Raw genomic sequence first — 11557 nt, 5'->3', positions numbered from 1 at the left:
AGTATCCACGCGATACTTAGATCACCGACCTGGGATGTGAAAGAAAAATGCAGAACTCAACTTCTAGTAATACTTTTCATGCATTGCTAAACCCATTTTTGCCATAAAATGCAGCAATCATATTGGACCAAATGGAACAATGAAAATTCAAGTCCCAAACTACATCATCAACATACTGCATGGAACTCGAATCCTGATGGTAGTTTACCAGATTTGGGACTCGTTGAATTGTAAATTCATGGTCTGAATCACAGTTCTTCGAGAGCACAAACACCTTGCTTGAATTCTAAAAATGTACCAGAAAATGTGATACAAAACTCAGACTTTGGAAGAAAACATAAGTTAAACGTAAATACCAACTTCAATCAGATCTAATAGTTTGTGAAATAAACAGTCTTGAGTCAACACCATCTAAACCAGTCCAACTACTGACCTCGAGACAAACGAATAGCAAAATGACTACATATAAAGAACTTATACTGAGATAGACATTTAGACTAGGCTGCCATGTCGTACGACATTCAGAGGTTAAATGTTGATCCCATTGTTTATAGTTGAAAGGTAGTAAGTGGAATTTCCAGCAAAACAGAGTAGACAAGCATGCTATATTCTTAATTTAAACTCAAACTGAATACAACTCAAAGCTTCAGATTCCATTTTTGATTCCCACATCAAGCTTTAAATTCGAATAGAGTGCAGAGATGTGTACCTAGGAATTAACAAAGACAAGAAATGAAAAAAAATCAACAGGAGCAGCCACAAGAATCAACACTGAAACAACCAGCAAAACCAGTCCCAACCTAGAAATGATGTATAGCAGCTCAATATAACAAACTCGAACACACGGCAGCCCAACAAAACTTTAGACCCAACTTTGGCGACCAAGTTCAGTCCATTTCCCACTCGGATGAGTAAAACTAGTTTCAGAAGTTGAAAAGGAATCAACAATCACTGAAATTCAATGAAATAGTACAAATTCCTTCCATTTTTGTATTTTTCTGAGCTTTTCTTCTTTTTAGCCCTTCCAATCTTGCCTTGAAAGGCAAGAATGCTCATTCTTATAGGCCCAGCCAATAGGGCAGCCCCCAGAACTACTTATTTACCTTTTACCCCTTTTTTGTTCTTGTTTTAGCTTAAGGGTCCTTAATGTACAATCTAGAATTTCAGAATAGCCCCAACCCCAGCTTCCTAGAAGCTTCCTAGGCAGTTATTTGAGAGATTCCCTCAACCAATTACCTGAATTACCATTTAATGACTCTGAAACTACCCCAGAACCACCCGGGTCAATTGGTCAAGCGAATTGGGTCGAGCTGACCCAATTCGATGGGTCTACTAAAAACCTTGTTCAACTATCCATTGGGCTTTTTAATCTTGTGAACCCAATCAATATTAAGAAAAACCCCAAAACCCAAACGTTCAATTTAAGAACCCTGAAGACTCGGAACAAAGTTAAGCCCAAAAGACAATGCAAATTCAAACTATCCGAACTTGAACACAAGACCCAACTTACAATCACACACATCCTAAATCTAACATGCAGGTACGGAAGATAAAGAAGAATGATATATAAAAAGAAACAGAATAAAAATAAGAAAATACAAGAAAGAGTAGAAGAAGGTGAGGATGAGGAAACAAAATACCAAAGGGCAAACAAAAATACCTAGGAATCTCGGACAAACATGAAATAGCATTTACGCTTCGAAATCTCCAATTTCGGACCAATCCGAGATTAATCGTATGTTCTTTGTCAAAAACACGCGATTAAAGTTAATCTGAGCCTTAAAATCTTCAATGAAACCTTGATTTTAGATCTGGGGATTTTTATGGTTCATTTTCTGATCTAATATTCGAGAATATCGGCAACATTCGAGGGAAACGGAGTGGGGATTTGGAACGAGGGGGTCAGGGTGGTTCTGTGGTGTGATTTTGGTGAGGATTGTAGCCGGCGCCGCCGGGATGAGGCGGTGGAAATTGGGGCGGCTAGCTAGGGTTTCGGAGGTGTTTCTGATGAGGGTGGTCAACAGAAGGGGATTCTGGGGGGGGGGGAAGGGTTTTCGGACACTTAAATACCCCTGGGGCTTCAGTTCTAAGCCGTTTGATCAAGGGGAGATCAACGACTCAGATCAATACTTATCGAAACGACGTCGTTTGGTTTGGGGGGGGACCGGACTGGGTTAGGGTGGTTTGGGCCGGGTATTGGGTAATTTCATTTGGGCTGGGAAAATTTGAATTGGTTTTAGCCCAAATTTAGATTTTCTTTGATTTCTTTCTTTTCCCTTTTTCAATTTCAAAATTCTTTTCTTTTCAAAATTAAAATAAAACCTAAATTAATTAATAATAATTTTTTTAAAAAACTAAATTAACCTACCCAATTAGATTAATCACTCATCATGGTATTTACAATAATTAATTAAATCCTAAATTTAGAGAAAAACTATACAATTCAAAATTAAAAAGTAAAAATTCAAAATAAATTATTTTTTGTGATTTTCATTTTTTATAAAACAAACTAATTTACTAATTAATCTAAAAATATAAAATTAAACCCTAAATGCAGATGCAACATATTTTTTGTATTTTTCATGAATTAAATAAAATAAACGTGCACAGACAAATGCAAATAATTAATAGAAAATGCCACGAAATTCAACAAAATTGCAAACACTGAAAGAAATTATTTTGTTTTGAATTTGTTGGAGTAATTCATATAGGGCAAAAATCACGTGCTCACAACTGCCCCTCTTTGCCCGGAAACACTAAGAGTTTTCGCGCAAAGATAAAAGAGTGGATACGAGCGATTTTTGCCCGTTTGAATACTCCGTGGGAAGCATTTTTGAAAGATTTGACCGCACCTTGCTTCCGAGGTTGCCTACATATCCTTAGCTAAAAAGGAATCAGGTCAGTGTAGTTCGGGAATGTCTAGTAGCTGGGACTACCATGGAGCTGTGATTTCACTGTTGCTGCTGCTGCTCACTGAACCCCTTATTACACCATGTCAAAAATAAAAGAAGCTAGACTAGACTATGATCTATGCTTTACAAATCCTATCTAGATCTTCAAACTTGATCTTGTGTTTCTTGTTGCCTTTTATTCTCTCGGTAAAATTCCTTCGTTGCCGCCTTGAATTGTAAACTGAGATGTTTCCCTTTCTCCAGGTGGATGCCTGACTGCTAAACTTGATATGCAATCCCATGCTATCCAGGCGAGCTCCTGTCTTCGAAACATGAATATATTCCCATGCTATCCAGGCGGGCTCCTGTCTTCGAAACATGAGTGTATTCCCATGCTATCCAGGCGGGCTCCTAATTTCAACAAAATAGACAAAAACAAAGAAAATTTTCTGCCCCAGTTTGGTGGCTGGGCCCATGTGTAAGTGAAACGAATTACATTACCGAATATCAATAAGAATTTTGAAAAATCAAAACTTGAATTGTACTCCCTTGTTCTCCAGGCGGGCTCCTGACTGCTAAACTTGAAAGTATTCCCTGCTTTCCAGGCGGGCTCCTGACTTCAACTTGAAAGTACTCCCTGCTCTCCAGGCGGGTTCCTGACTTCAAAATAGACAAAACAAAGAGTTTGAACGCTAAAACTTAAATTGTACTCCCTTGTTCTCCAGGCGGGCTCCTGACTTTAACATAGACAAAACAAAGAATTTGAAAGATAAAATTTAAATTGTACTCCCTTGTTCTCCAGGCGGGTTCCTGATTGCTACGCTTGAAAGTATTCCCTGCTCTCCAGGTGAGCTTCTGACTTCAACTTGAAATGTATTCCCTACTCTCCAAGCGGGCAACTGACCTCAAGATAGACAACACAAAGAAAATTTTCTGCCCCAGCTGGTGGTTGGGCACAAATGTAAGTGTTAAACTGAATCATATTACCCAATATTACTAAGAATTTAAAATCTAGGTCCCATTATGCAGGGGGGTCCTGACAACTCTTAACTAAACGACAATTTAAAATCTAAGTTATATCTTCTACAGGTGTGACTTCTGCTAAATCTTGCTATCTAAGAGAATCTTTAAACTACTCCCCATTATCCAGGAGGGTCCTGAAAATCAAAAGTCAAGTTTTATCTTAAGAGTGACAACTTTCATGGCTGAATTATACTACCCTACAACAAAACTTACGCTAAATGTTATTATCTAATCTAAATCTTAAAGCTAAGTCCCATTATTCAGGAGGGTCCTGGAAACTCCTAATTGAATCCTATCTCGAATATGCAAACTTCTAAGATAACTTATATTCTTTTGGGATACATTTATGCTAGATTATGCTATTTATGAACTTTAAACTAGGTCCCATTTTCCAGGAGGGTCCTGAAAGTTTATGGTCAACCCTGTTTTGATGCTTGCTCTTTCCCCTACGGAGAGTTTCTTCGAAACAAATGAATTTTCTGCCCCTATTTCAATCAAAGAAAATTTTGTCAGTTTAAAGTGGTGGTTAGCTGATGACATTCTTGTTGGAGATCTTTCCACTGCATTGTTTTGTTCTGAATGGCTTTCCCGAACTGGCCCTGAACCGCTTTGACTTTCTGACTGACTTTCAAATCCCATGGCTTTTGATGAGCCGAGTGTTCTGTACCCACGTTGTTGTTTCACACCTATGACCCCTTTATCAGAACCTTTACATCTCCCATGACATACTAAATTATTTCACCGGTGAAACTTCTAGTGATCCCCCGTATCCCACCTTTCATCATGCTGTCTTCAGTATGCTCTGACCACGTTGTGATTTGAAATTTTGGAAGTTGGTAGTGAGCTTTAAAATTCTTTTCCACTTATTTGGGACAAGACTGACATTAAAACATCTTATACAAATAAACCCAAAAGAAAATGAAATGCAATGACTTTGGGGGTTAAGGATAAGAAGAATCCAAAACCGGATGACTGCTACAAAGGGAAAAAGAAAAAGAAACTTATATGAGTGGAACAACTGGTGCCAATGATCATGACATGAATTTCGGATTAATCGGCCCAATCTGTCCAACCGATCCACTTTCAGGTGCCGTATTTCGTCGCCTCAGTATTTCCATGACCTGATTACTTTACCCAAACCTTGACCTTGTTCATCCTGCGGTGCCTTAAAATAGTTTTCCACCAACAGACCTTTCTCACTTGTTGACTTTTCAACCCACTTTCGCCTGAAGGTGCCCGTGAGGGTTTTCACCAATAAGGCTCTCTCATTTTAATTTCTCTCAACTCCCGTCATCTTACGGTGCCTGTGAAGGCTTTCACCAATAAGACCCTCTTATTTTATTTCTCTCAACTCCCGTCGCCTTACGGTGCCTGTGAAGGTTTTCACCAATAAGACTCTCTCATTTTTATTTTTCCTGCTTGAACCAGAGTGTTTCCCCTGACATGAATCACCTTTACCTACTCGACTTGACATTTATCAGAAGGTCTTTCTTTGGACCGTAATGTGGTCTTTTGGTGGTTTAGAAAGAAAGGGCATAAAAGGCTCAAAATAATTCAAATGGGTTAAAATTACAACTTTCGGAATCAGATTTCTCACAACGACCACGACTTCTGCCCCAGTTTCTGGCTTGGGGGCTTTTGGATTTTTGTTTGATGAGACCGAACCGTGAGGCTGCCTACGTATCCTTAAAAGGAATCAGGCCGAACGTAGTTCATGTCATAGAAATTACTTTGTTTGTTGTGATTTTTCTTTTTCTCTTTTTTTCTCTTTTGCTTTCTTTTTCTCTTTTTGTTGTTTTTTTTCTTTTTTTTTTCTTTTCATTCTTTTCTTTCTCTTCTCTTTTTTTTTCCTTTTTTTTTGAATTTTCATTTTTCTTCTCTCCCTTTCGTTCTTTTCTTTTCTCCTTTTCTTTACTTATCTTTCACGCTTGTGTTTCTGATCTTTGCTACTGATTCCAAAAGAGGGATAATAAAGAAAATAAATAAGGCTTAAAAGGGTGACGAAGGATAAAGTGTTTAGATAGCAGAACAAAACGCCTTCGTCATTTCTATCTTCAAAATATGCCAAACACAAACAAGTACAATCAAACAAAGAAATTATACATAGTATCTCTTGAATGCATCAGAATTGATAGCCATTTCCACACATTTCCCTTCTACATCCATCAAATATAATGCGCCATTGGACAACACTCTAGTTACAACAAATGGCCCCTGCCAGTTTGGGGCAAACTTTCCTTTTGCTTCAGCCTGATGAGGCAAGATACATCTCAATACTAACTGACCCACTTCGAACTTCCGTGGACGTACCTTCTTGTTATATGCTCTCGCCATTCTCTGTTGGTACAATTGGCCGTGACATACTGTTGCCAATCTCTTTTCATCAATCAGACTTAATTGCTCCAAGCGGGTTTTGACTCATTCAACGTCATCAATTTCTGCCTCAACGACAATCCGAAGGGATGGGATTTCAATTTCTGCGGGTATTACTGCCTCCGTGCCATGCACCAACAAATAAGGAGTGGCCCCTACTGAAGTACGGACAGTAGTGCGATAACCCAGCAATGCAAACGACAACTTTTCATGTCACTGTCTAGAACCTTCCACCATTTTTTGAAGTATCTTCTTTATATTCTTGTTGGCTGCCTCGACTGCTCCGTTCGCCTTAGGGCGATATGGGGTGGAATTGCGATGTATAATCTTAAACTGCTGACATGTCTCTGTCATCAGATGACTATTGAGATTAGAGCCATTGTCCGTGATGATTACCTTCGGAATCCCAAACCGACAGATGATATTTGACTGCACAAAATCGACCACCGCTTTCTTGGTCACAGATTTGAAAGTTTTGCTTCAACCCACTTGGTGAAATAATCAATGGCTACCAGAATAAACCTGTGTCCGTTTGATGCTGCTGGCTCGATTGGCCCAATGACATCCATGCCCCAAGCAACGAAGGGCTATGGTGCCAACATCGTATGCAATTCAGATGGTGGAGCATGGATCAAATATCCATGCACCTGACACTAATGACACTTGCGCACAAAACTGATGCAATCTCGCTCCATAGTGAGCCAGTAATAACCCGCTCGGAGAATCTTCTTTGCCAGAACGTACCCACTCATATGCGGTCCACAAACTCCGGAGTGTACCTCAGTCATGATAACTGTGGCCTGTCTGGCATCTATGCATCTTAGCAATCCAAGATCTGGAGTTCTTTTGTACAACACCCCTCCACTGAGGAAAAATCCTCTCGCTAATCGTCGAATTGTTCTTTTCTGATCATCTGTGGCATGTACCAGATATACCCCCATTCTGATGTATTCTTTGATATCATGGAACCATGGCTCCCCATCAAGTTCTTCTTCCACCATATTATAGTAAGCATGCTAATCACGTACTTGGATCTGCAAAGGGTCCACAAAAGCCTTATCTGGATGATGTAACATTGACGCTAGAGTAGCCAAAGCATCAACGACTTCACTATGTATTCTTGGGATATGCTTGAATTCTATTGACTGAAACCGCTGGCAAAGCTCATGCAAACATTGTCTGTATGGTATGCATTTCAAATCCCGTGTTTCCTATTCTCCCTGAATCTGGTGCACCAGAAGGTCCGAGTCACCCAAGACCAAGATTTCCTGGACGCCCATATCTTCAGCTAACCTCAACCCCAGAATGCATGCCTCGTAGTCAGCCATGTTATTAGTACAGTAAAAATGAAGCTGAGCCGTAACGGGGTAGTGCTGCCCTGTTTTAGAAATAAGCACTGCTCCTACCCTCACACCCTTCATGTTTGCAGCCCCATCAAAGAAAAGTTTCCACCCCGGCTTCTCGACTTGTTTCAACGCATAAATGTGCATCACCTCTTCATCAGGGAAATAAGTTTTCAAAGGTTCATAATCTTCGTCAACCGGGTTCTCGGCCAAATGGTCTGCCAAGGCCTGTGCTTTCATTGCAGTTCGAGTCACGTAGACAATGTCAAACTCTGTGAGCAGGATCTACCACTTTGCAAGCCTCCCTGTGGGCATAGGCTTCTGAAAGATGTACTTCAATGGATCCAAGCGAGATATGAGGTAGGTAGTGTAAGATGACAAATAATGTTTCAGTTTCTGTGCCACCCAAGTTAGGGCGCAACATGTCCTCTCAAGCTGAGTGTACTTGACCTCGTACGACGTGAATTTCTTGCTGAGATAATATATGGCCTACTCCTTCCTACTAGTGATGTCATGTTGACCCAATACACAACCGAATGAATTGTCCAAAACCGTCAAATATTGAATCAAATGTTGCCCTGGTTCTAGCGGGACCAACACGGGTGGATTTGACAAATACCCCTTTATCTTATCAAATGCCTCCTGACATTCATCTTTCCATTTGACCACAACGTCTTTCTTTAATAGCTTGAAGATAGGCTCGCAAGTTGTCGTGAGCTGAGTGATGAACCTACTGATATAATTCGATCTTCCCAACAAACTCATCACCTCGGTCTTGTTCCTCGGAGGTGGCAATTTCTGGATGGCCTTGACTTTCGATGGATCTAGTTCAATGCCCCGGCGGCTGACTACGAACCCCAACAACTTTCCAGACGGCACCCAAAAAACACACTTTTCAGGATTAAGCTTGAGATTGTACCTGCGAAACCTTCGGAAGAACTTCTTTAGATCCCTGACATGGTTAGACTGTTTTCTAGACTTCACGATCACATCATCCATGTACACCTCCATTTCCTGGTGTATCATATCATGGAATATTGTTGTCATTGCCCTCATGTAGGTTGCCCCAGCATTCTTCAAGCCAAATGGCATGACCCAATAGCAGTACGTTCCCCATGGTGTGATGAATGCCATCTTTTCTGCATCCTCATCGTCCATTAAGATCTGATCATAACCCGCGTAACAATCCACAAAATAACAAATCTCATGTTTGGCAGAATTATCGATCAAGATATGGATGTTCGACAATGGGAAATTGTCTTTTGGACTCACCTTGTTGAGATCCCGATAGTCAACACACACCCTGGTCTTGCCATTCTTTAGTACATGCACAACATTGGCTAACCAGGTGGGATATCGGGTGACCCGAATGACTTTGGCATCAAACTGCTTGGTGACCTTTTCCTTGATCTTTACACTCATATCCGTTTTGAACTTTCTCAGCTTCTGTTTGATAGGAGGGAATGCCGGGTCAGTATATAACTTGTGAACCACTAAATCAATGCCTAGGCCCGGCATGTCATCATAGGACCATGCAAAAACATCTTTGTATTCGAACAGTGCTTTAATTATCTCCTCCCTGAGTTGAGGTTCCAGATAGACACTTATTTTAGTTTCACGGACATTATCTTGGTCCCCTAGATTAACTGCTTCTGTATCGTTCAAATTAGGTTTGGGCTTTTCCTCAAAATGACTTAATTCCTTACTAATTTCTTCATAGGCCTCATCATCATCAAATTCCAACACGTCATCACACTCAATTTATTGTATTATTATTTTAGAGTTAGATTGGCTTTTAAAACTGGGCCGAAGATTTCTCATGCATGTCATGTCATTGATATCAGCATAAAAAGAACTGTACAAAAGAAGAAACAAAAATAAAATTAGAAGAAATGAAGGAAAAGGAATAATTGCATTTCATTGAATTTAATGATAACAGGGTTTTAACACATCCAACTGGACGGAACATAATATCTGAATTACAGACCCTGGAATAATCTAGACAACAAAAGAAAATCAAAACCCACTACCAAGACTCCCTCCAGGTAGGAAGAGGAGTAGCTTCCCAGTTGTTGACTTTTGCACGTGGTCCCACGAATTGCACATCTGCCCTGCTGGACCCTTCCTTAGCCTAAACCATGTTAACCTCGGCGAATAACCTTTTGATCCCCTTCTCCAAGTCTCCATCGGCACCAATTAGTGATCCAGGAACCTTTGACAATAGTTGCTTTCTGATACCCGGCCTGACGAATGATCTGGACAGACGCGGGATTGGCTTTGGCAATGCCCATGCTTCCTGTTTCATTTTTCTAGCTTTTCTCTTGTCTGTGACTATGGGCTTAAACCCCAGACCAAAAGTATCCAGATTCTTTGGAAGAGAAACTGGCTGCACAATACCTTGCATAGATGCACCCAAACCCTTGCCCGGTACGAAAACATTTTTCAACATTTCAACGGCTACCATGACTGATGCAATAGCTACCTTTAGAGTTGGAACGCACTTCCCTTCTGGAATTTTCTCTACCGATACTGTGTTGAAAACCTGATAAACCCATGGCCCCCTGTCGTCTTCAACCTCTATGAGCGGAACAATGGCATCATTGGGCATACACAAATTATCCTCGCCGTGTACGACAATTTCCTGTCGATCCCATTCAAACTTGACAATTTGATGTAGAGTGGATGGGACCGCTTTGGCAGCATGAATCCAAGGTCGTCCCAACAGCATATTGTACGAAATAGCCACATCTAGCACCTGGAATTCCATAGTAAATTCAACTGGCCCTATTGTGAGTTCAAGCACTATGTCCCCGACTGAATCTTTCCCTCCACCGTCGAATCCCCAAACGCAAATACTGTTCTTGTGAATTCTTTCATCCTCCACTTGTAGCTTGTTCAATGTGGAGAGAGGACAAATGTTCGCGCTAGACCCATTGTCAACCAGTACCCGAGTAACCATGGAATCTTCGCATTTCACCGTCAGATAGAGGGCTCTATTATGCTTGGTACCCTCAACGGGCAACTCATCATCAGGAAAAGTGACTCGGTTTACCTCAAATATCTTGTTAGCTATCTTTTCCAAGTGGTTTACTGAGATTTTATCAGGAACGTGGGCTTCGTTCAAGATCTTCATCAAAGCACGACAATGTTCGTCTAAATGGATCAATAATGACAAGAGCGAGATCTGAGCTGGTGTCTTCCTTAACTGCTCCATAATGGAATAATCTTGTACTTTCATCTTTCTCAGTCACCATTTTCTTCGCCAACACTAGATTATCTTTTGAGGTTTTAGATTTTCTCAACTCTTCGGGGGCGAAGAATCTCCCCGATCGAGTGAAACCAAGAGTCTCACACACTTCTTCTTTAACCTCTTTCCCTTTGTAAGTCACGGTCACTCGTTCATAATTCCATGGGACTGCCTTGCTGTTGACTATCGGTAATTGAGTTACCGGTTTGATAACGACAGGATCTGTGGGGGCGCCCTTCACAATTACCACAGGCTTGTTCGTCACTCCTGGTACAACCACTTTTGCTCTTTCATGTTTTCCCGCAACGTCACTTGAGGACCCCTTCTTGACCTCCACAGATGGTTCATTATTTGCCATGTTTAACTTGATCACAGACTTCTCACTTGTTGACATTTCAAATGGCCTAGCTTCACTAGCCCGAATCATCATGACAGTTTGCGAAGGCTTCTTAGGATCCCCTCCCTTATGAACTATCTCAATCATATTTGTTTCATGATGGGCTGGCAAGGGATTCTAATTGATATTGGGCGCCTCCGGAGCTTGGACCTCAATCCGATTGGTGTCAATGAGTTCTTGAATGGTTGTTTTCAATTTCCAGCATTTCTCTGTGTCATGTCCTGGGGACCCTGAACAATACTCACAACTCACCCAGCGGTCAAGATTTCTGGGAGGGGGATTC

This window comes from Nicotiana sylvestris, chromosome 6 (genome assembly GCF_000393655.2).
Source record: "Nicotiana sylvestris chromosome 6, ASM39365v2, whole genome shotgun sequence".
Taxonomy (NCBI): domain Eukaryota; kingdom Viridiplantae; phylum Streptophyta; class Magnoliopsida; order Solanales; family Solanaceae; genus Nicotiana; species Nicotiana sylvestris.
This window is presented reverse-complemented; position numbering follows the sequence as displayed.